Source organism: Amblyomma mixtum, chromosome 7 (assembly GCF_055824585.1).
Source record: "Amblyomma mixtum isolate Tamu chromosome 7, ASM5582458v1, whole genome shotgun sequence".
NCBI lineage: Eukaryota > Metazoa > Arthropoda > Arachnida > Ixodida > Ixodidae > Amblyomma > Amblyomma mixtum.
The window spans coordinates 11959788-11966176 of record NC_143018.1 but is presented as its reverse complement, the minus strand read 5'-3'; positions in this window follow the sequence as shown (position 1 = coordinate 11966176).

Below are 6389 nucleotides of genomic sequence, written 5' to 3'. Positions count from 1 at the left end.
CACGGCCTTTTTCTTAGCACTGTGGCACATAGCTTTTCACTTCGGTGATCTCTTCTACCACAAATGAGCTTTGCGTGCGCCTAAAAAGTCACTTCATCCTTGGGTACGACAATGGAACCTATACTAATTTTAAGGTGGGAGAGAAGGCTTGAAATAAGCCTACTATTGGAACAGGGAGACTGATGTTCTTGAGCAACTACACAAGATGCCTGATGTACACATATGAACATAATGAAGCAATAATAGTTCAGTGCACTAGCAACTGTAGTTTAAAGGCGCAAGCGGTGGAGAATAAAAAAATATAAAGAATTCTGAGCTGTTGTCGTTACTGTTGTCCCGAAGTTGGAATATTACATAGCGCTCACTGCGGAGAGTTGCCTTCAGAACTGATTTATCCCACCAAGGCAAGGTTAATATAAAGGCTGTGTTGCGCATGCGCGCAGAGAATGCGGAAAAAAAAAGAAGAAAAACACGTTCCGACAACGAACTTTGACAGAAACATTTCATGGTGGCGCTGCAAGCAGCCGTCTCGACCAGACGCACGTTCGCGTCGGTCCGACTTTTTGAAGCTTTTTGGCATGGACGTTATTGGGCCAGGCTGCCAAAAATGAATGGGCCATCACCATCGTGTTCCTCGCCACCTGTGAACAACGGTTTCAACGCTTCCGCATCGAAGACTACCCCAGGAAACCATCCGGATGCATCGGATACGCCCGCCGCCGATGCCGCCAACATGGCTCCCGGGCAGCATCGGCAAAACGCCGCGGCAACATCGCTCCGTAGCGGTACAGATATCGCGGCACAATCTATCGCTGCGCTTGACGCCAACGCAAGCATGACGGATGAGGATTCCACCCAAGTGGTTGCGACGATACCTGCCCCCAATCCCTGCCCTGTTCCCTCCACGGAAAACATGCTTGGAACTAAGCCGTCTCAGGTAGGATTTTGCACTTTTCCATTTTCGAAATTTGCCAGCAACCTAGGATGGGGTCAGGTGCTTCCCAGATAGCTCAAGAAAACGCTCGCTTTGTGAACAAACGACACGGCGTAAAACTTCGTCGCTCGCAGACAGCTATAAATTCTCGCTACGCGGATACGCATTTTGGATCGTGGGGCTCTGCGTCGGCTCACGTGGTCACGACATTGGCAGAATCGATCACTTCACCGATAATGACCATTCTGAAGAGGATGATTGGCAGCCTGGTAGGTGAAAGAACAAAGCTATAGCTGCCGATCCAATCAGTGTTAAACACACTGTGATAACTAAGCTAACCTCACCTGGGCAGCTACCCATACAAACATTTGTGATGAGTTTATTATAAAAAAAGTCAGTGATTTCAGGCATCACATACATCAGGTATTTTTGATGACTTCTGAGAAGAGTTTCTGATTCATTGGTGATTAATATTGGCCACCCAGTTTCTGATTAAGACGTGATGTGTTTCTTTCCTGTTGAGATTTTCATTAATTTTTTTTTTGCATACATTGTGAAGCCATGACGCATTTCTGACTATTTATGATGCATTGAAACTAGTGTGATGCAAAAAAAAAAGGGGGGGGGGGAATTCTATTTTTTTAACAACTCTTTACCATCGCACAGAAACCGCTGCGGTGAAGCTCTCTTACATGTAATGTAAACATCCACTAAGCTATTCCGTATGTTACTTCCGCTGAAACGTGGAGCAGTCCAGAACAATAATCTGCCAATCATTGCTGCACTTGCTTCCATCGACCCTCTTAAAGGAGTAAGTAGCAGATTGAGAATAGGGTATTACAATCTATGCAATCACATGCCACACCAGTTCACTCACCTGATCTGTAGTGCTTTGTAGCGCGGCGTCATGTTTATTACTTATAATAAGATTCCCCCTAACAAGTTCTGTTGGTTGATGTGCATCATGACTGCGCGAGAAACAAAAAAATATTTGAGGCGGTGCTAGAAAAAGATACTGCTCTGATGTCTTCACGCGTCAGAAAAACTTTTTTTTTCATCAGGGAAGTTCATGCAGAAACACACCAAGAATTTATGTTGTCAGCCAGGTCCGAAAAAGTTAATGCGAATATTCATCAAGAATTTATGATTTCAGTCTGGTGCAAAAAAAAAAAAAGAAAGTTAATGCAAAACTCGTTAACAATTTAGGATGTCGGGCTGGTGCGAAAACACATGTGTGGCCTTAGTGATTTTTTTTCTAATGACTCACCACGATTATATTAGAAATTCAATATCCATTTTTGTAAGGGCTAGGCACACTAGCCGCAACCTGGCTGCATGGAGTGATTGCCTATAAGCTTCAAAAAATTCGTTTTCACTCAGGCTTTCAAGTACGGCCTCGTGAACGAAGCAGTCAGGTTGCCGTCGACATACCTCTATAGACCGTTTTCGGCGCGAAGAGGAAAATAGCCTCGAACCCGCCGTTTCTCCTCCTCCTCTCCTACTGGTATGCGCGGGCGGCGAGCTACTCGTGTAGTGACGTTCGTGTCCTGCTGTCTTTTGCACGAGAAAACAGCTTTTACGTGCTTTGACACTGACTGCGAACATGAATCGTGAGCCGAGGTCATCAGGATACCACTGCGCTGTTGTTGGCTGCACCAACAGCTATCGCAAGAGGAAAAAACAAGCCGCAGAGCCATGTGCACAGCATGAACAGCCATGGCGTCCGTGCGGCTGCGACCTGTTCCATCTGCTTCGCTTTCCGTCAGATGAAGACGAGCGATGTCTTTGGCTGGCTAGCGTGAACAGAGAGGATTTTGTGCCTCCTTGATGTCACATGCTTTCTTCTCCAGCAAATAAAAAATTATGTGTGGCATCCGGACGTGTGGCCACTTCAGTCAGTGACAACACTTGGATGCCTGTACAGCTTGTGACCTGCAGACAAGTATGAAGGTCACAAAATCAGAGCAATAGATGTAGATAGCTCAGATAAGCATAAAAAAAACCTCTCCAAAGTTTTTGTTGCATGATAAATATGACAGCAAATGATATGCGATATTACAGCACTGCCGAGTAAGCAATGTTGTTGCAGCAGTGTTGTTACCGCGAACAACCGGGCCTTGGCAGAAGCAAAAGAACGTGCTCACTACACCAGTCGTCAAGATACCAAAGTCTGCAGAACTTGTGTGGAGACGCGTAGCGTGCTTAACGACGACCGCAAACGCGCTTGCTCACCAAACCACAATCGAGCTGCGCGTGGCGTGGCGAATTTCTACTGGCGCGTGGCAAATACCCATGCAACCTCTCATCTAAGTTTCTCTGTTTAGTGCGGACATTTATTTAGGGTCGCAACACTTTTCTTTCGAAGATTGAAGAGTGGACACGTACGCGAAAAAAAAGTGGCGAGGCGGCGAGAACGACCATTGCTCGCGCGCGCTCGGTGACCAAGCCCCCAAGCAAGCAACGGTGACATACGCGATGTCAACTAGCGTAGACAGTGCTTTCGTTCGGTGCCTGCACGCTCTGGCTTAGTAAACATTCTCTCAATTACCACCTAGACCTGCTCGTAGGCGAGCATTTATCTCGAAGGGATAACCAGCTGAAACGCAGAGAGGACACCAGACATCAAACGCCTGAATCTGGCACGACGCGTATCTCGCTGAGAAGTGCACTGTAGTACCTGCCTGAAATTGTGAAGTCTATACGGGCCAGCTTTCACGAAAGAAATCCATCACCGTCAGTGGTCCAACAACACAGTTCGCGTCTGCGCACCACGCACACTTAAGCAAAGTGAAGTGCGGCTAACGTAAACATCCATGAAGTGACTTTGTTGTGCTGGTTGGTAATAGTAGTCTATCGAACTCAATCAGATCAAGCTTGGCGGCTGCCTGTGTCGCTTCCTCGACCGCCGTCGTAGATAGCGGTGCGACCGTTGCTGTGCACTAGAGCAAACAAACAACTCTTAAACAAATTTCGTTTGCCTAGGTCAATCATAGGAACGACGGTGGAAGTGCGCACGCACGCACGCACGCACGCCCGCGCGCACGCGCACGCACACACGCGCGCACGCACACGCACGCACGCACGCACGCGCGCGCGCACACACACACGCGCGCACACGCACGCACGCACGCACGCACACACACACACACACACACACACACACACACACACACACACACACACACACACACACACACACACACACACACACACACACACTGCGTGGATTTCTTTGTCTATAAAACACTGCCCCGGGTCAGCTAAGCATTGTGTCTCAGAAATTTCGCGCAAAGCTCCGAGGTTGCTCCAGAACCGACCCTTTCTGCCACACGACAACTGCAAAGGGCGAACTTGAACGGAGGTTCAGTAAGCTACCAAGCGTCGGCAGTTGGGAGCGGCATGAACGGGCGCTCGACATCTTCATTACCACACGCGCAACTCCTCTACCCTTAAAGAACAGCGAGAGATTAAAGCTCATGTGTGCACTGACTCTAAACCTGAGAAGAAGACACAGAAGTGCCCCAGTTTCGCGCGTCGTTTCCTCTCTCCGTACATCCGAGCAATAAAAGGGCAGTGGCAAGCTCCACGCACGAAGCAACATCCATGCAGCACAAGGATTTAAGGACAGCCATGAGCTCTGACAAAAAACGCGAGGCATGTTCCAGGAAACGAGTGCGTTTTGCACGCCTTTGGACTGACAAATTGGTGCCGCTCCCGAAGACATCCACGAACCCAATCAGGACTGCTCTAAACGACCCGCTTGTGTGGTCGCTGGCACAGCCCCATGGCGATAGCGGAGAGAAATAGACGTGGAAGGGAAAATAAAAGAGCTAAAAGAAGTTTATCATGTGTTCGATTGTTACCTGCTTGTGTTTTTGAAGAGAAAACGAAGAAAAGATAGAACAGTGTATAAATTATGACTGTTGAGCTTCAGCGTGCGTCCCAAACGGCCTGCGAGACACTTCGGCATCGTCTCCATCCCACTTCCCTCTCTGGGCCACGACGCCGACCGTCGCCGATTGAGAAAACTCGTCGGGCGCTATGCTGTCGCACGCGTGCTCTGGGATATGCGCCATTATTAATCTGCGCGTTAATCGAGAAGGCTCGTCTACGAGTGGCTCCCTCTGTTGAGTACGTATACATACAAGCTCCTGCGCGCGCTTTCATGCGTGCGTTTGCGTGCTTATGTGTGTGTGTGTGTGCACACGCCCGCCCAGCTATCAGCGTGCGAAGCGAACACCGCTTAAGGCTGTGACCCAATCAGGAGAGCGATCGATTTGTCTTCCAGTGTACGCAAGTGGAAATGAAACGAAGGTAGCTATGGTAGTAGCAGAGCATGGCGGCAGAGGGCGGGGTAGCTGGTTGACTGCATTTCTGCAGTCCTCGCGACGATACTAACACGTAGATCGCCCCTCTAGGAGGAAGAACGAGGCGGGTTCCGAGATTTCGCGAGACGATACAGCTGCGCGGGAGACGAGCCCGGCGGACTGCCGTGGTAGGACAGGCGGAGCAAGAGCTCCTTTTCGCGCGTGCGCCACATGGTGGCGTGGGCACATTAGGAGTTATGTGCAGCATGGGAAAAGCTGAGGTTTTGCGGGCAACAGCTGTAAGTACGTCGTCGTGTGGACCATGTGTGTACTATACTTGACCGAGGACAGTCAAAAGACTAGTCTGACCAAGTGTTGCCTCGTTTGGTGGCGCTGCTGTTGTGCCATGATCATCATCAGCGTGATGACGGCAGCACTTCGTCTGTCAGATACAGTGCACTAGTCTACCGTCTTCTGCTCAGCAGATGTCTCTGCGCGCATTGCATTAATAATCAGTTACTAACTAGCCCAGACCCATATTCTACTTGAGTGTGTGAGCTGGAGGTAGGAGGAAGTTAGGGTTGCGTCGCTAAGTTGCGCTTTCGTGTTTCGTTTTTGTTTCCTAAGCTAAAACCATCGCAGTATGTATTCATCTCTGAGGTAACCATTGATTTCAGATATCACTGTTGTACGGCCCAACCCGCATAACTAGAACTGCTATATTAGTCAACTTTGGTCCTTCTCCTGGTTGTAGTATTTGTCGATGTAATAAGTTTTAACAATGTACCGTCAAAAAGACCCATAACCGCAAGAGATAGTTCTTTGAACAACTACGTCGCAACAACCATTAGTCCCTCAAAAGACCCACCGTTACTACCTCAGAGAGTATTTACAATGGGACATCAGCCAGATGTTCTAGTCTTAATGCGGACTAACCATTAGTCGTGAGCACTAAGTAGTGCAGTTACCCCAAATTTTACGCAGTTTTGTCTTAAAGTGCAAAAGAATTTGTTAAGAGGCAAAAAAAAAAAGGTCACAGCGCTTCAGTCTCCTGAATACGGGCGAGCACAGGTGAAAAACCCGTTTTTTTTTTCTTTCCCATAAGGCGCAGAAGTGCGCCATACCGTTAGAAAAATATTTAGTCTCTC